We start from the raw sequence: 20,188 nt of genomic DNA, 5'->3' as shown, positions 1-20,188 counted from the left end.
TGGACCACTGCCTACTCTGAAAAAAACGAAACCAAATGGTTTCGGTTTACTTTTCATTTTGCAACTCGCTTTCCTTTAAGGAAAACGGGCTGCAAAATGAAAAAAAAAAACTGCTTTATTTATAAAGCAGTCACAGACATGGAGATCTGCTGACTACAGCGGGCCACCATCCCTGTGAGTGCAGGGACTCGCTATGTTGTCGCAAAATGCGACCCACCTCATGAATATTGATGAGGTGGGTCTTTGCGACCCCATAGCGAGTCGCAGAAGGTGTCTGAGACACCATTCTGCATCCAATTTTGCAACTTGCAAATTGCGAGTCGGTCAGACTCGCAATTTGCAAGTCGCTAAATTGGATTTTCCTACATCTGGCCCTAAATGATTACAAAATTATAGTAAGGGAACCAAATATATGAATCTTTAAAGTTTTAAGGAAAAATAGTGAAAAGCATAAAGCACCAACCAAAGTTAGCTGGTTGTGGTAGACCAGGGCCTAGGTGTGATTTAAGGCTGACCCCGAAGGAACATGGGCCATATACATGACCAGGTTCAACCTGATTGGAGGACTTACCATGGGACTTAGGGGGTTATTCTAACTTTGGAGGAGTGTTAATCCGTCCCAAAAGTGACGGTAAAGTGACGGATATACCACCAGCCGTATTACGAGTTCCATAGGATATAATGGACTCGTAATACGGCTGGTGGTAAATCCGTCACTTTTCCGTCACTTTTGGGACGGATTAACACCTCCTCCAAAGTTAGAATAACCCCCTTAGTCTCAAAAATGGAAGCCAAAACTCTCAGTGGGGCTAGGCATCAGATGGTACCTGAAAAGGGCTCCCCAAGGTCAGGTAGACAGAGGACATGATGGTCCCGGGGAAGCCATTCATTTTTGGAAAGCTTCAAGTGGAAGAAATTTCACACCTAGGAAATATCCTTCGCCAACCTGATACTTTTGGCACCTTTGCATGGTCAAGGTGCCTTCATTTGCACTTAGTCATGTCTTTAGAGCTTGGGTTCCTCCAGCAGTGCAAGGCTGCAGGATGTAGCCAAAGAGAGCTTCATAAGGCAGGTACTGTCTCTGCGAGGTCCCACTAAAGAGGATTTGCCATCATGAAAAATCCACCTGAGTGGGGGAATCTGAATCTTCAGCCCACCGGCAACACACCTTGGTAGGGTTTGTTTGTCAGGTCTATACTGGTCCTTGGTATGTCTCTGGAGCCAAAATGTTTCTAAATCCCAGGTTTTCAGAGTTGTTTATGAAGTCCAGCCAAACAGACCTAAGGGTTCAAGCAACTCAGGTAAAGCACTTTAAGATCAGGACTTACTCCAGCAGAGGCCACCAGCGTGGTCCAGGTCAGGCCTAGTTGGAACTTATCAGCTGCCTTTTGTAGCTTTTTGTGGTTCTTATAGTTTGAACAGGCTGTTAGCCTTATGACCTTTGGAGTGCACTTCCTTCTCCTGGGTACAAGAGGGAGCTGGTCCAGTCCCTCAGGGCTCCTCTCAGGTCTCTGACAGCAAGTTCACTCCTCTTCTGATCTTCCTCAGTTCCAGTTTGTTTTGAGATGGATACTGGGGATACCACTTTTTTTTCCTGGCTCCAGCTTGTGGGAGTATCTCCTGGTTCCTCCCTAGTTAATGGGCTCGATGTTCCCAGGGATTGCCCTACCCACTTTTGCATGTATTTCCTATGTGCCCTACTGCAAGCAGTCCCACAGCGCTCATTTCTACCTAAATTCAAGATTATGAAAACCTTTTGCCCTTGTGCAGAGCCTGTATGCCCCTCTCAGAGGTGTGGCCAGGGGAATGAGCAAGCCCTCCTCTGTGCCCACTCCAAACCAGGTCTGATAGCAGCTCCCTCCTTAATGGGATTGGTGCCTGCCTGACTGGGGGACCAAAGGAAGGGGCCTGTCCATGTGTCATCAGACATCTGCCTGTGACAAGGGAGGTCCCCTTGAAAAAAAATAAGTTCCTCTGCACAAATGTCCATCCTGCCAAAGCAAAAGAATCACCTCCGTACAATCAGGCCTTTGTCTCTGCTCTGGGAGCAGTTTTTACACCTCATTCAGGGCCTCAGAACTCAAAAGGCTGCAGCTGGAGGCAAATTAGCCAGCAGAGGATTTAGGCAGGGAAAAGTTAACTTTATAAAAGTATTAAATCTGACTTCGCCATTTAACTAGCTGTTTAATAAATATTACAAAGAGTTCTTGAATGATATGTATATCTCTGTCCTACCCACATATAGCAACATTAAATGCAGTTGTGCATCCCAGTGTTTCTCATTGAAACAGCCAGCCTTGCTACAGGGAGAACAGATTTTGAGTGCTAGTCACTGTATAGACATGTTTATCAGAATCTTCTATATGATCTATTTTTAAATCCAATCCACCCTGCCATTTGTGCTGTAAGGCCTCCTTAGAGTTGATGTATTAATATTTAAAAGAAAGATTTAGACCTATCAAAGGGTTTATTTTGACATGTCCAATTGCAGTTTTGTAACTTCTCCAGTCAGGCTACAATGGTAAGCCTGAAACTATATTTGCACTGCAACTGTAGTGGATGGCGCAATAGGTGCTGAAGTCCACTAGTGGTATTAAACTTGCAGGCCCTGAGTTTGCCTTGATCACAAAGTAGGGACTTATAGGTATGTTAAATATGCCAGTTAGGGCTGTGCAATTTCAACAATGTTAAAAAGAGGAGCACAAGCAGAGGGGGTAGACCATGCAAAACAGGGTAATTTCCTACAAAACTCTTGATTCTGGCAATACCTATGCTTTTATTTATGGCTGCTAGGTCAATATCCGTGTATATTAACACCACTGAAAGTTTAAAACAGGACGGAGATTTCCATAAATAATACATTATGGTATTACACATGACTGCTTATTGTGCTGAAATCCAACAGGTATGACTGTATAGTCATTAGTTAAATAAATGTGGGAAATACTAGCTGAAAATTCACTGTTTCTCAAAACACTAAATAAATGAGAATAAATAATGATAAGATGAGTAAAAAAGAAATAAGGTTAATACAGATGGATATGATAAAAAAGTAAAGCATGTCAATATTCCAACAGTCCACTGTAAGGAAAAACGCTGGCATTCTATATCCAGCATTTGCCACATAATCTGTTTTCTACACATGAACGTGACAATCTAATTTTGCCAAAATGTATCAGTTTTTCATGGTATTTCACCTTAAATTAATTCTAGTACTTCCTCACAGTTTTTCAATTCATAGACAATGGAAGCGCAAGTATTGGCATAACAAAAATCGACAAAAGACTTCCAACTATGATATGCTGTTTTACAATTTGATGGCACTGGGAATTAATATAATGCAATGTCTCTCAGTCAAAGTGCAAATGCTTATTATATAATCAATTAAACACATTAAACCCAGTTCACCAGCCAATATGTCATTGCCGGAGAAGTGTTGGAGATGTGCAAAGCATTTGCTGTGCTCACAGCATCAATCTTGCAACTCACACACTCAGAGGAATAACTCAAGACCAATTTATAAAAATGTGTACATTTTTTATAGAAATTTTAAGACCAGTATCATTGGAATTGGGTATTTTTCGAGATATTAATTTTTTAAGTTTAATAAAAATAGTATTTTTATGCGGAATTATGCACTATAGGAATCAATGGAGGATCACCTTTAAAAATACATATCAAATCTCATAGTTGGTTTACCACATTCTTCTTTTGTAGGTTGGTTAAAGTCGTTGGTGGCACACTGTGCCGGCTGGAGAAGTTTGGGTCGCTCCAGGTCTGGCGGGAGCAGCAGGAGGAGGTCTCTGGAGCTGGTGCAGGGTCACTGCGGGGGGAGCACTTGGAAAAGTGCTGCACAGGTAAGTTTAAAGATGGTTCCTTGGGGTCCCCTTGGAGTGTTAAGGTTACAAGAGGTGGGGGATCCTTAGGGCACAGCAAGTTCTTAGGTTCAGGGCACAGGGTAGCCGGATGCAGAGCGAATCGGAGAGCTAGGAGCTGTGCCCAAGGATGCCCTCAGGAGCAGGAGGTAAGTTGGTTCCAGGGTCATTCACAGGATAATAATGACACTCTGGCAGGAGGTCCGGGTTGCTACTGGAGTCCCTTGACTAAGGGTTCCTCCTAGTTCTTTTTAAGCCTTGGGCGGGTTGCCTTTGCTGATGTCTGACGTGGGCTGACCAATACCCCAGGTATTGGCATGGTTTGGCTGCTGGAGAATGCAGTGCCACCTAGCTCGGCACTCTGGCAGTGTTTGTCCTCACAGTGGTTAGGTTGAAGACTGGTCCAGCAGTGGCATCCGGTTCCGGAGTTAGAGACTGGTCAGTGAACTAACCCTCACTGGCTTGCTGGTTTCTTGCAGTTGTGGAGTGGTACCTCCACTCTAGAGGGAGTTCTCTGCCAATTTGCGAAGCCTGGAGGTCCTCTGGGCTTTTGTAGAGTTGTCCAGTTGTCCAGCAGCTCCTCAGCAGCAATTGTAGGGTCCTGGGTGCAGCAGGCAGGATTTGACGCCTTTTCTTTGGTGCAGCAGGTCCACAATTCTCATGCTTCGGATCTTCTTGGTGCTGGTCTTCTTTTGTCCATCAAATCTGATTTCTTGGTCTAGGGATGCCAACTAAATACTGTATTTAGTAGGTGTTTTAGGGGGAACCTGGTAGTGACCAAAGTGTCATCTACCTCAAGGTTGCTACACCCACTAAGTAACCTTTTCCTGAGGGGAGAGGTCACTTCCCCATGCTTCATTGGCTATTTTCTTTCCATTTAGGATGGAGGAAAATGAAATAGAGTGCCCACCTCGCAGGCAACACCTTAGGGGTGGTGCATACCAGGTGGGGGCACCCCTTCTATCCTTTGTGTATTTTCCTGCCATTGCTCCTGCCAAAATTGAGGGTTTGCAATGGGGGCAGCCATCTGCTGCTAAAGACAGGCCTAGGTGTCCAGTTTCAAAGGCAGTAAGCCCTTTGAAGCTCACCGCCAGGGAAGTGCACATTCCTGAGGTAAGGGGTGTTAGCACCTCCACCCAATAAGAACTTTGTCTGCCACCCAGAGAGAAGATTCTCTCACCCCAAGGTTGTAGATTGGCTGTCTGGTGGTGGCAGGGTGGTTATAATCAGTCAGCAACCAGGCAGGGTAATTAGCTTTTGAAGGGGGCACCTCTAAGGTGACTCCTAGGTACATTTAGTAATAAATCCAATACTAGCACCAGTTTGGATTTTACATACTAAGCTATTTGATACCAAACAACCCAGGGTTTAGAGTGGCTAACATGTAGCTGTGAAACTCATGTTGACCAGTGTACAGCACATGTATAGAAAATGGCTGCTCTGTCTACTCACTATGTCCAAGGATTGGTAAGGACCCAGTGGGGGCATAGTGCTCATGCATGTATGCCCACACATGCAATATAAGGCACCCTGCCTTAGGGCTGGAAGGCCTACCAGAGGGGTGACTTACCCATATTGTATGCAGTATGTAGTGGGCAGGGCACACAGACAGTGTGCCATGTCCAGTTTGCATTTTAGGTTTGCATCAGGGCACTCAGCCTGCAATGGAAGTGCTTGGTGCACTTGAATGCATGGCCCTAGATGGTGGCACACTCAGTGCTGCTGCTCCCAGGGGCCTACACTTAGTACCTCCAGTCCTGGGCACCTACGTGCCATATACTAGGGACTTATGGTGGCAGCTAAAGGTGTTTTCAATAGTGCTAATACATCACAACAGTTTTAGGGAAAGAGCTATTGTGCAGGAAACCTGGTTAGCAGGGGCCCTGGGCACTACAATTTCTAGGCTACATCAGGGAACAATTTCGGGCCAACCATGTCAAAAAGAGACCTTTTCTCACTGTCATGTTATTCAAATATGCTAGAACCATGTCACGCAAGTGCAGATTGTGTCTAGAAGCATCTGACCGAAGGCCTGATGGTCCAATGTACTGCGTGAGGCATATCTCTTACACACTATGATTTATAGCAGATGATGGTAGTTCATAATCCATTCTCCAGCACACAAAATTTGTCATTTCATTTAATTTCAAATTGAATGGTCTAGTGGGCCTCATTATAAAACAATGCCATGCAGATAATCTATCACCACGTTGACTTAATGAGGCATAAACTAAATTCCATAACCCCAAAAGGATGGGTAAAGTGGAAGTCATTAATTACTAATAAATAAGGCAGTGCCCATAATCCCGACTGTGTCAAGATAACCCACCTGCAGTCTTCATGATAACTCAATCCCACATGAATCTCTTATAGGAATGGGAAGCTCTTCTTCTTTGTTCAACTCCAGGGGTGTTTTGACCCTGCTTCAATTATGAGAGGTGGCTTCAATCTTCTTAAATGTTCCTCTCTTTATCCCGCTAGTTTCTGTGCTTCAGTTCTGTCAATAACAAAGAATGCAAATTTATCGGAGTCACAGTTGTGTTTTTCTGGGAAATGCCTAGCTACAGGATCAGTTGGGTCTTACTCTTTAGAAAAATACCATAAAACCGGAAGCCCTGGTCATAAATGCAAGAGAACAAGATGACAAAACACTGAGTTTGTTTTTAGCTTGTATCACAGGACAAACAAAGACTCGGTACACATCCTTAGTGAACTTCTTGCAGTAAGCACGCATCATCTTTCTTAGCTTCTTTCATGTTGCCGGATATTTGGTACTGTAGTAATGCAGCCAGCAAATAATGATGGCGCAAGGTACATTATTTACTGGGGCCGCTGTACCTTCGCATTCTGATTTCTTCACCTCGGAATGGGGCATAATACTGTCATTCTGCATGCATTTGCCAGCTCCAAGTTGCTGAACTCATAACATTGCATATGTATTACTGTTTAATATTCTGCATATTATAGGTGAAATATTTCTGCAGGTATCACCTGATGAAACAGGTGCGCAGAAAAAAATGTGAAACGTGTGCATTACTTGCAATCCTGATTCACGTACAAACTCCTGTTTGCAACCGAATGAAAATGAACACACAAATCTGGTCCGGTGTGCGATTCCTTTCCCACCTGCCAATAAATATGAGGAAATGTGATGCTGGCTACGAGCCATTTTTTCACGCAGTCGCACAGAAATCATTCATCAGAACCGGATGCTGCTTATTTTACATTTAGCAAGTGATTACCCGAGCCCTTTGCCTTTCTCTCTGTAGCCTTTCCTGGTTCATGGCTATACTGCCATTATGGAGTCAGGATCAATTTGCGATGACTCAGCGCGCTTTGATCTACTCATTTCCCATCAGTGCTAACTCACAAGCTAATGGAAAGTGAACGCCCCTCTGTAAAGGCCCTGACCACAATAATAGAATAGCCGTCCTCAGGTGGCTCTGGCACTGGAGACGAGTAAATTACACCAGCCCTGATAATGGAAAGGGGTAAGTGGATTGACCTGCTACAGGTTCGTCTTTCAATAACTTGGAAAGTATTCATCTTCGGTATCCCTAATACGGTTTATGCTTCAGAGGGTAATAATGATCATTTCTGTACCACCCAATTTAGCAATGAATCTAAGAGGCCAAATTCACAAAGCATTTTGCGCAAGTAACGTCAACGTAGCTGTGCAAATTCGTGTTTTGCATTCAGATCAAAGCTCACCAAAATCTAATCTAAAAGATTCCATGGGCAGGGTGTGGTTGTTCCCAGATTGGATGGGCTTCCTCGCAAAGTTTCAAAATGCTTAATTCGCAGCGTACTCAGTGCTCATTTCCTCCCTGAATATGATTGGATCTTTACTACTGTTAAGGACAGGTCTAAAGCGCCATCATATGTGGGTAAAGGGATCGGGGACAACCCATAATTGATGGGAGCGTAGGAAAGGGGATTTCTCATTGGGGAAAATATTTAAGGCATAGAGAAAAAAAGCGTGTACCTTTACACATGCATGATATACAGGAGTACCCCGGAATTCCTTCGGAATAAACAAATAGACATTTACCAAATGCAGGCGTTAACCTACGGGAGTAGATGTATGGTTTGTTTGTAGAATGGGGTATCAGATATATTTTCCCACTCAAGCATGTGTTTCCATTGGAAAGGGGAGAGATCCGCTTTTCGTGCATGCATAGCTTGCAACCAGAATACCACTTTTCGTCTTATCTCGAAATATTGTTACCCCATGACTCTTGAAATCTAAAGTGGATCCAGAATACAAAATATATCAGAATCTTAAAGCTCCAGCGGGTGCTGTGTATCGTCTTTAGCTGGCATCTAATGGGGATTTTTTAGCTGTCGAACCAAATCTTAAGTAGCATTTTTTTTTTTTTTGCGGTGAAAGCAATAGTTTTTCAGGTTTTCGTTTTCAGTGAAATATATATATATATATATATATATATATATATATATATATATATATATATATAAAATGCCTTTCTCAGATATTAAAACGCCGCAAAACTCGCGCAATCCTCTGTTGAAAAGTATTTTTTAGGAGGGGCTATTTTAAGACGTGTTCTTAAGGTGACAGCCTCTTAGGGGAGAGTGGAACTCGGCTGAGAGTTATGTTTAGCTGTGGCCATCTGCAGGCTTAGCTTCAGCAGTACTATTTTGGAGTGTGTCTTCACATGACAGATACGAGCCAGAATGCTGTGAAGAGGGAAGCACTTGGCGTCTTGCCAGGTCAAGTACGAAGGGCACCAGTTAGCCCGCCAGTGCGGAACAAGTATAACATAAAAACTCGAAAAACAGACACTTGCAGCGGGGTAGGTTGTCGAAATTTACACGACCTCTCTGCCGTCTAAGTAGAAAGTAGAGTCAGTGTCGAAGAAAGTTAAATATTTACTTTGATATTGATATTGATATATATATATATTTTACTGTCGTTGAACAGCACACAAATCCCTTACATATACTTGGAGTAGTTTTCTTATATGTTCACAATATAATTATATTTTAATTGTCACAGTGTCATGTGTGCATTAATTCCTACTCAAGTTACACAAATAATATGGTACGTAGATATAGATTACCTAATGATTGTTATCATATCTTGGCTGTGTTATCTACTGTGTTTTTCATATTTTTTAGTACTATTGTATCCTTATATAAAATATATATTTGTTATGTTGTATGTTTTATAGTATGATGTAGTAGTTTTCAGTATGCCGCCAAGAAGCTTGTTTTTCTACATATTCTTGTCGATGTACCTTGTAAATAATAAAAATAAACAACCATCAAACCTAGGCTGTGTAGAGGCATGTCAGAAAACTGCATGGAGTACAACCACATTACTTGGAGAGACGTCCTCAGGCATCACACTGAAAGCGTGAAATTTAAAATCTAAATGACAATATTTACGCATTCGCAGCAAAACTCAAGTGGCATGTGAAATCCATTTCTCACAAATAAATAATGTTTTCCTGTAACAATTAGCAAAATTTAGCACTAAGACCGCATGCGACCATGGTTTTAGTGCAGCGAATTCATATCTATCTTCATGCCAAAAAATCTCATAGTTTACCCTGTCCACTCTCAGTGCCGTTGTACGTTTTAAGCCTCTTCTGCGAACACTAAAGGCCTCATCCTCAGTACTGGCTAATTCTGAAATTCTCTGCAAATACTTTTTTATGCCCAGTTTTAGATCATGAGTTGAGCACAAATTGCTCTCGATCTGTGCACATTCTTCCAGGTGTCCTCTTGCGAAATAAGGAAGGCCACAACTGTGTCAGTTAAAACATGTCGTTTTAAACATACAAAATCTCTGCAATTCACCAGTTATAGTTATCACAAGCCACTAAAACTCATGCCCTAAAGTACCTTTGAAGTATACAAAAAGTGATGACTGCTTTGCTTAAATTTATCTCAGCCACTGGTAATTACTTGGGCTGCATCCCAGTCCATCTTTATTTTGCACACCATGCCAACTCAGTTTGGACCCAGCCATATGCAAGTCAGTCTTGACCCTCGTCAAATGGGAACAGTCCAGCCAGAACTGCCACAACAGATCCTCCCTGAAACGGAACAGAAGCAATGTAGGACCGGTTTGGCCCTGATTAGTGCTCAAAAGCCAGGTATAGCGTGGTTCCAGGGACACAGTGTGCACGGGACCCACACCTGGGCATTCCCTTCCCACTTAGGCTGAAACACTGAAGTATACAAAAAGTGGTGCATTGAATGTTTGAATTTGTCTCAGCCACTGGTAATTACTCCGGCCGCATTCCATTATATACTTCAGTGTGTCTCTCTCTTGCGGGCAGGAGAGACATTTTTGCTACCATCTGCTGGGAGCAGCTTTCTGCTCTCAGTGCGTAGGAGCACATAACACTTCCCTGCCAGCACTCTCACAGGCAGGGAAACAAATGTGTCATGGTAGTTGGGGTCCTCAGGACACCATCATGGAGTTGGACCCAGGGCATGAGGTCCCTGGGGCCCTCCAGTGCCTGGGGTCTAAAGAAGAGGCAGTGCTCCCTACTTTCCTTTAATTACTTATCAGCCCAAAGGGATGGGAGCTGTAGTAGATGAAGATTCATCAATCAGCACTGAAGTTATAAGCAAACAAAAAATGCTTTTAGTATGAAAACGTGGTTCTAACTGTATACTACATTAACTATAACTTGCCACTCTACCATGCATTGTGTTCTCACAAAAGATTTGATTTACAATGTCATAACTGTTCCTGTAAATACAATTTTTTTACATGGTATAAGTGAGCTAAAATAAAACGGTATAAGGAGTGCGTGGAGAAGGTGCGAGTTATAATTAATGTAGTGTGGCTTCTGAGTTGAAAAGGCTGTGTATGGAGGTGCACAAGATATAATAATTTGAAGGTGCTGCATAAATTATAAATTATTAAAGATATAAATCTAAGTTTGGAAATGTAAGTTTTTTTGAGTTTGTGTTTGGCTTGTAGATAAAGAATGAATAAAGTGATATTAATTTGGTGCATAAATTATATATTTAATGTATAGCTATACCTTAAGAATTTGCACTGTTTCTGTAATTAAAGTATGGTTTGTACAGAAAAATAAATAAAGTTTTCCTAACTATAACAAAGGTTTAACCTTTGTTTTTATTCAATGAATATATATATATATATATATATATATATATATATAGATATATTAAATGAAATTAAAATAATTTATAAAGCACATGATGTCCTAAGGTGTCAAAGCGTTAATGGAAGGCACCCAAAAGTAATAAAAAATCGTTGCAAGTGGCTAAAGGAAATGGGGAGATAAAAGCCATGTTTTCAGAAGTTTATTTGAATATGGCACGTGAGTCAGCTTTCGAGATATGGACAAGAAGAGTATTCCACAGTTTGGTACTAGCCTCCCCATCTAGCCTTCCGAAATCTAGGAACCAACACCTGCGTTCAGAGGGAGGATCTAAGAAGCCTACTAGAAGTGTACCAATGAAAAAGAGAATTGAGTTGGCTGGACCCTTTCTGATGCAGGGTTAACAAGACCAAGCAGAGGGCCTTAAAAATAATCCTCTTTCTGACAGTAAACCAGTGGCAGGAATGAATTCTGTCTCTAATCGAAAGGTGCCTCGAGTGTTGAGAATAAGATGGGTAGCCAGATACTGAGCAACTTGAAGTTGGTTACGACATGATGAATAAATATTGAGTTACAATGAGTTGCAATAATCCAATCATGAGGTGACTAATGTGATAATGAATGATTGGCATAGTTGCATCAGAATATAGGGAAAAATCTTTCTCAGGGTCCTGTTGATAAGAAAACAGGTGTTAGTTGTACGGCTAACCTTGATATCAAAGTTGAAGGTATTTTCAAATAAGTTGTCATGGTTTTTAGTTGTTTTGACCGGGGTGGGAAGGGGTTCAAAATCCTCCGGCCACCAGATGTTAGACCAAATGGACTCCTGAGTGTCAAACACAAATACCTCTGTTTTGTCCGCATTAAGTTTTAAAGTGTTATCTTCCATCCACATCTTAATGCCAGACATACAATGTTTGAACCTCTTAGCAACAGAGCAACATACACATTAAAAAGAGTTTCACTCAAGGAGAAACCTTGAGACAACCCACAAGGAAGACTGAAATCTTCTGCATTGAAACTCTTGTAGCTGATAGTTTGCACTCTGTTGGTAACTGTTGGAAATGGCCTTTCTGCAGGGTGACCCCCAAACGTTTTGCCTTCCTCCTTATCTTTTCTGACCTAATTTTTACTGGCTTTAGGACTCTGCACACTTTACCACTGCTAATCAGTGCTAAAGTGCATATGCCATTTCCCTAAAACATGGTGACGTTGGCTCATACCCAATTGGCATATTTAATTTACTTGTAAGTCCCTAGCAAAGTGCACTACATGTGCCCAGGGCCTGTAAATTAAATACTACTACTGGGCCTGCAGCACTGGTTGTGCCACTTACATAAGTAGTCCTTAACCATGTTTCAGGCCTACCACTGAAAGGCCTGTATGTGCAGTTTCATTGCCACTTCGACATGGCATTGACAAGTAATGGCCAAGCCTTAAACTCCCCATTTTCCACAAATGTCAACCCTAAGATAGATCCCAGGTAGCCCATAGGGCTGGTTGTTATGTAGGTAAAAAGCAGGACATGAACATGTGTGTTCTATATGTCCTGGTAGTGCAAAACTCCTAAATTCGTTTTACGCTGATGTGAGGCCTGATCCTTTCATACGATAGCATTAGGGCAACCCTCATATACTTTTTGAGTGGTAGATTCTACCTCCCTTCTTAATGGCGGTCGCACCGCTGGCGCACCGGAGGCGCGCAAGAGGCAAGCCCGTGTGCGCCCGGCCGCGCCTGGACCGCGCCCAGCGCCAGACCCCCTGGACCTCGCAACAACCCCATCCCCAGCCTCCGCTACGATGCCGACGCCCTCCGCGCACTCAACACCAGCCGAGACACCACCTGTTTTCATGCTTCTCCAAAGAGCACACACGGACCTTTCTCCTGCCACAGCTGCAGCTTCACCTGCACCAGAGCCCACAAACCTCCTAGGACTAAGACAAACAACCTCCGCTGCATACTCCTCAACACCCGCTCAGCACGCAAGCACGCCGTCGAACTCTGGGACCTGCTCGACTCCACCACCCTGGAAGTGGCCTTTCTAACCAAAACCTTGTGGAATGACTCCTCAGCACCCGACATCGCCATAGCCATCCCGGACGGGTACAAGGTCTCCAGCAGAGACCGCACCAACAGAACCGGAGGAGGCATAGCCATCGTCCACAAAGCCACCCTCGAAGTCAAGACCCTCCTGGACGACTCCTTCAGCTCCGCCGAACTCCTACACTTTCAAGTCCACACGGACCCCAACACCATGCTCAGAAGAACACTCATTTATAGACCTCCAGGACCCAGGGCACCGTTCAGCAATGCCATCGCTGACCTTGCCAGCACCCACGCACTCGCCTCCACGGACTACATCCTCCTCGAGGACCTGAACTTTCACCTCGAAAACAACAATGACACCAACTCCACCACCCAGACCGACAACCTCGCCAACCTCGGCTTCAGACAGTTCATCAACACACCCACCCACACAGCCGGTCACACTCTTGACACCATCTTCTCCACAAGCAACCACGTCACCTTCAATCATACCACCGAACTCTACTGGACCGACCACCACTGCATCCATTTCACCTTCAAGAAACAAACAGAACACCACCTCACCGAACAACCACCCCGCCGATGCTGGGGCAAAGTCACCGAAGATCAACTAACCAACGCCCTAGCCCAGAAACCTCCCGCCAACCCCACCGACCCTGACACCGCCGCACACAACCTCAAGCTATGGATCGACGACTGCGCCAACCGCCTTGCTCCACTCAGGAAACCCTCCAACAACCAAGTCAACAAGAAAGCCACCTTGTTCACCAACGACCTCCAAGCCTCCAAACGCCTTTGCCGGAAACTCAAGCAAATTTGGCTTCTTGAACGCACTCCAAACAACCACACGGCACTCAAGGATGCTACACGCAAACATCACCAACTCATCAGGCTAGCAAAAAGATCCTCCTTCAAAACCCGCCTAGAAAACAACGCCCACATCTGCAAAGAACTTTTTAACATCGTAAAAGAACTCTCCAGCCCAAGCGCCACCGTCAACGACATCACCCCCTCCCAAGTACTATGCGACGCCCTAGCCACCGCCTTCCACTGAAAAATCACTGACATCCACGACAACTTCAACACCCTTCACACCTCGGACACTCCCACTCTGCCCTCTAGGAACTCCACCCGCTCCAACCGACTGACCTCCTGGACCAGCGTCAACGACGATGAAACTCGCAAGACCATGAATTCCATCCACTCCGGATCACCATCAGACCCCTGCCCACACCATGTTTTCAACAAAGCAGACACCGCCACCGCACCACACCTACGGAAGATCAGCAACATCTCCTTCGAAACTGCAAGATTCCCAGAAAGCTGGAAACACGCCGAAATCAACGCCCTTCTCAAAAAACCAAAGGCGGACCCCAAAGACCTGAAGAACTTCCGGCCCATCTCCCTGCTCCCTTTCCCGGCGAAGGTCATTGAGAAAATCATCAACACACAGCTCACTCGGTACCTCGAAGACAACAACATCCTCGACCCCTCCCAGTCCGGCTTCATACGAAACCACAGCACCGAAACCGCCCTCCTCGCCGCCACAGATGACATCAGAAGCCACCTCGACAATGGAGAAACATCAGCCCTCATCCTCCTAGACCTATCGGCCGCCTTTGACACTGTCTGTCACCACACTCTGAAAATCCGCCTCCTCATAGCAGGAATCCAAGACCAGGCCCTCGAATGGACCGCATCCTCCCTTGCCAGCAGAACCCAAAGAGTCCGCCTCCCCCATTCCAATCCAAGACCTACAATATCATCTGCAGCGTACCCCAGGGCTCATCCCTCAGCCCGACGCTGTTCAACATCTACATGGCCCCCCTCGCACAAGTGGCCCGTCAGCACAACCTCAACATCATCTCCTACGCCGACGACACCCAACTCATCCTCTCCCTCACTAAGGACCCACACACCGCCAAAACCAACCTCCACGAGGGACTGAAAGCCATCGCCGACAGGATGAGAGGCAGCCGGCTAAAACTGAACTCAGACAAAATAGAGGTTCTCATCCTTGGGCCCACCCCCTCCGCCTGGGACAACTCATGGTAGCTGGCCTCGCTGGGTTCCCCCCCGACACCCACCGACAGTGCACGAAACCTCGGCTTCATCCACGACTCGTCCCTCTCCATGTCAAAACAGGTCAACACCGTCTCCTCCTCCTGCTACAACACCCGCCGCATGCTTCACAGAGTCTACAAATGGATCCCAACCGAAACAAGAAAAACAGTAACCCAGGCCCTCATCAGCAGCAGACTTGACTATGGAAACGTCCTCTATGCCGGCATCCCATCCAAACACCTACAACGCCTTCAACGCATCCAAAACGCCTCCGCCCGACTCATCCTCAACATCCCTCACCACAGCCACATCACCCCCCACCTAAGAGACCTTCACTGGCTCCCCGTCGACAAGAGGATCACCTTCAAGCTCCTCACCCACGCACACAAAGCACTCCACAACACCGGACCGACCTACATGAACAGCAGACTCAGCTTCTACACCCCCAACCGGAATCTCCGCTCTGCCATCCTCGCCTTTATCCCCCGCATCCGGCGCAGATCCTCCGGTGGCAGATCGTTCTCTTCCCTCGCCGCCAAGACCGGGAAAACCCTCCCGTCTGACCTGAGACGGACCCAGGACCTGCTTTCCTTCAGGCGACTCCTCAAGACCTGGCTCTTCGAGCAGTAGCAGCACAACCCCCTCCCCCCCGGCGCCTTGAAACCCTCACGGGTATGTAGCGCACTTTACAAATAGATTGATTGATTGATTGATTGAGTGAGGCCTGATCCTTTCATACGATAGCATAAGGGCAACCCTCATATACTTTTTGAGTGGTAGATTCTGAGCTGAAGAGAGTAACCAGGTCAAATTTCAGATGTCCAGAATGGTAAAAGAAAAATCCTGCTTATTGGTGAAGTTGGGTTTAATAATACTATTCTAGAAATGCCACTTTTAGAAAGTGGGAATTTCTCTACACTTAAATACTTCTGTGTCTTACAATCCACGTCTGGCTAGGTTAGTTGACAGCTCCCTGGTGCATTTCACTCAGACAACCCCATACACAGGATGCTGAGTCACACCTGCACACTTCTGCATACTGAATGGGTCATCCTGGGCTGGGAGGGTGGAGGGCCTAACACTTACATGTGAAAGGACAATGGCCTGACCTAACACAATGGACTCCTAAACCCCCTACTGGGACCCTGGCACGCAGGATGGAACTGAAAGGGGACCTTGTGCACTACTAGGCCACTCTTTGAAGTCTCCCCCACTTCAAAGGCACATTTGGGTATTTAAACCGGGTCTCTGACTCTACCAAGTCAGACACTTCTGCAGACACTTCTTGACAAGATACCTATTGGGAAAGGAACTCTGAACCAGAACCTGCAACCTGCTAAGAGAAGCTACCTGGCTGCCCAAAGGACTCACCTGATTACTTTGCTGTAAAGGACTTCTGCCTTGCTGTTGCTCTGCTGCCTTGCTGCCCTTTGGCTCTGCTGAGAAGTGTTCTCCAAGGGCTTTGATTGAGCTTGCCTCCTGTTTCTTGAAGCCTCAGGACCAAAAAGACTTCATCTTTGCAAAGAACTCCTTGTGTGGCGAAAATCAACGCACAGCCTGCCGGAATCGATGCACAGCCTGCCCTGCAGTGAGAAAAGCACCGCAACGCCGAACCAGAACAACGCTGCCCAGCTCCCCGGGTGGAGATCGACACAGCTTCAGCATTGCAGCCCGATCGACACATAGCAGAGCCGAAACAACGCAGTCCGACTTCCTACAAGAGGAATCGACGAACCACCTGCCGTGTAACAGAAATTTCCCGCATCGCCTTCCGGATCGACGCAGCTTGTGTGACTTCATCCTGCACGGCCAGGATTTCTCTGCACGCCCCCAGGGCTTCCGAATACCCTGCAACCTGAAGAGGATCCAAGTCTGCGTGCCGTAAATCAACGCAAAGCTCTTGCTGCGTGGAAAAGCATTGACGTATCATCTGTGTGCGCCCGGAGATACCCACATACACCTCCCCGTTTTCCACGCATCTCTCCTCTGGGGTCCCGTGTGGACAGTTTAGATGCAAACCAGGTACTTTGTGCTTGCAAGAGACACTTATTGCTTTTTAAGATCTAAAGACTCTATTTATAATTACAAAAGGTGATATTTCAACTTGTACTTATCAAATCTTGATCGTTTTTACCTTATTTTAACCAGATAAATATTCTATATTTGTCCAAACTGTCTGGTGTATTTTTGTGGTGTTATACTGTGTTATTGCATAATTTATTGCACAAATACTTTACACATTGCCTTCTAAGTTAAGCCTGACTGCTCAGTGGCAAGCTACCAGAGGGTGGTCACAGGATAATTTGGATTGTGTGCGACTTACCCTGACTAGATATAGGGTCCTTGCTTGGACAGGGGATAACCTGACTGCCAACCAAAGACCTCATTTCTAACAGTAAGGAAGGAGCAGAGGAGCTTAAGTGCAGATCCACCAACGCTAATTTGTTGCAATCCTTGGCTCATCCAAAGTGGTGGGATGGTATTGAATGTTGCAGACAGATCCAGCATCACCAGAATAGCCACCCCACACTGATCAACCAGATGGCAGATTCTGTCTGCAGCCACGATAAGAGCAGACTCTCTACTGTGGCCATTCCTGAAACTATTTTGTGAGGGGTCAAGGATAATGTGGGCCTTAATAAATTCAGTCAGATCCTGGTTAACAAACTTTTGAAGTATTTTAGTGGACGCTGGTAACAGAGGAATAGAATAGACATTTTCAGATCCTCCGGGTCCGCATTAGGTTTTTTAAGTAGTGGAATGACAATAGCTTCCTTCCAGGAGGTGGGAAAAACTCCTGCTTGAAGCGTGAGGGTAAACATCCTCTGTACGAAGTCAGCAACAGGTTCCAGGGCCAGTTGGAGCATCTTAGGTGTACAGGGATCAGATGGAGATACAGATTTGACACTCACCAACAAATCTTTAGTTGATGCAGAGAAGGGGAAATACACATATATAACACATATGAGTTCATATATGCATATATATGTACACACACACACACACACATATATATATATATATATATATATATATATATATATATATATATATATATATATATATATATATATAAATATATTTAACACAGTGGCGGTCGCCACTATGTAGTTTTCTTTAGGACCTAGTTTCAATAGAAAAAGCTGTTTTGGTTGCCTATACCTTTGGCCTCGCTTGATGAATCTTCATGAAATTTTCCAAAACAATTTGACAGTCAAATGAGCTGCTATCTGGTTTATCTGCTTTATCTCAACCCCCTTCAAGTGGGGGTTGAGATAAAGGGGACGTTTTCAATGTTAATTCCCTTAGAATAAATTAAACAGTGATAGGACCAAAACTACTTGACGGAATTACACCAAATTTGGCAGAATGGTAGTTCATGGTTCAGAAACAGCCCTTTTTGTTATTTGATGTAACTTCATTCAGTAGTTTTTGGGAAATATAAGGAAATCCAAAATCACATATAAAAGGACGCAAAGGATTTGCAAACCCTCCCTATCTTGTGCAGAGATCTGATTGGCTGACGACACTTCAAAAAGGAAGCCGAGTCCCAGAAAAAAATGTGAGAAAAATGAAAACGGCCAGGGTATGAACACCCTGACCCCTTAGCTCTGGTGCTGGGGTGCCAAAGGGAACTCCCAGGGCTACAAAGTATTTTGTTTAAAATAATTTACTGCAAATTCATGATGGCGTCACAAATCCATGGAAGAAATAAAAAAAAAAGAAATGCAGGATCTCATGTTTGTTTTTAAGCCCCCGGAAAGGCCAGGTCCTGGGGACATTTTTTTTAATGGGGAGGCCTCCTGGCCCGACCCCAGCCCCAGGGTCCACCACTTCCCTGGGCATTTAACAGAATGGGTGCGGGGGGGCACTCATGCCCCCCCGCCAGACCAACACACACCAGGGCATAAAAAAAATTGGGTGCAGGGGGATCTCGGGCACCCCCGAAGTCCCAGGAATCACCACATCCCTGGGGCTATAATTAAAATGAAATCGGGGTTTGTTTTGGACCCCGTTAGCTCCGGAGATCACCATTTCCCTGGGCTATTCCAATGTTGGGCGGGGACCATGCGGCCCCACCCGTGCCCTGGGGCTCACCACCACACAAGGGCTATAATAAAAATGTACTGGCGGTCCGTTTCGGACCCTGTTTAGTCCCGGGGATCACCACCTCCCGGAGGCTGTACCAACATTAGAGAGGGACTGCATGGCCCCCCCCAAGGAGCTACTGATGGCGCCGGGGACTGCCACCCACCTAGGGCCTGCTCTTGCTATGTCCCGGGCTGCCAACCCCGGGATATAGCTGTTGGCTGTGGCTTGGCTGTAGCTATGAAGTTGCAGCCAAGACACAGGAAACACTCCACTGTTTGACAAGGAGAACCTCTAAAGCAGATCCCGCTGTCAAATAATGGAGCTTTCATCTCTGTACCATGCACACATGCAGGAGAGAGAGATTAAATGCTTTAGCAAGCAGGGAGCTGCCCTTAAATCAGCTCCTTGCTTACTGAAGCAGTGGCACCGCAAGGGAAGCCTTAAGGCTCGGGGTGCTAGGCAGCCCGTAAAGGGCATTTTCATAATAAATTTAAATAAATGTGTAGGGATGACAGGGGAGCCCTTGATGGCTCCCTTGTGCTCCCAGATAGCCAAAAAGGGCTAAAAAAGAAAAGAAAAAGAAAGCAATAACTCTGTGTGAAGATCGCAGACCTTCATATTGAGCATTCAGGGTTCCAATCCAGCAAGACTTGCTTCCCTCTTTTTTTTCTTTCTTTTTTTTAAAGTACAAATTATTTTTAATTTAAAACATCACAGATAAAAAAAAAATTTTTTTAATTTGTGCAGAAATATCTCATTCTAAGTGTATCATACATCAATGCCTAAAAAACTTGCTCTCTCCCCCTCTCACTTTCTCTCTCTCTTTCTCCCTCTCTTTCTGTCTTTCTTTCAATCAATTTCTCCCACTCACACACCCACTGAGACACTCATGCACCCACTGACAGACCCATTCAGACCCTCATGCACCCACTCACAGCCCTAGTCAGACCTCATGCATCCACTCACAGACCCACTCAGATAGTTACGCACCCACTCAGTCTC

The sequence above is a fragment of the Pleurodeles waltl genome, chromosome 8, assembly GCF_031143425.1.
Source record: "Pleurodeles waltl isolate 20211129_DDA chromosome 8, aPleWal1.hap1.20221129, whole genome shotgun sequence".
NCBI lineage: Eukaryota > Metazoa > Chordata > Amphibia > Caudata > Salamandridae > Pleurodeles > Pleurodeles waltl.
This window is presented reverse-complemented; position numbering follows the sequence as displayed.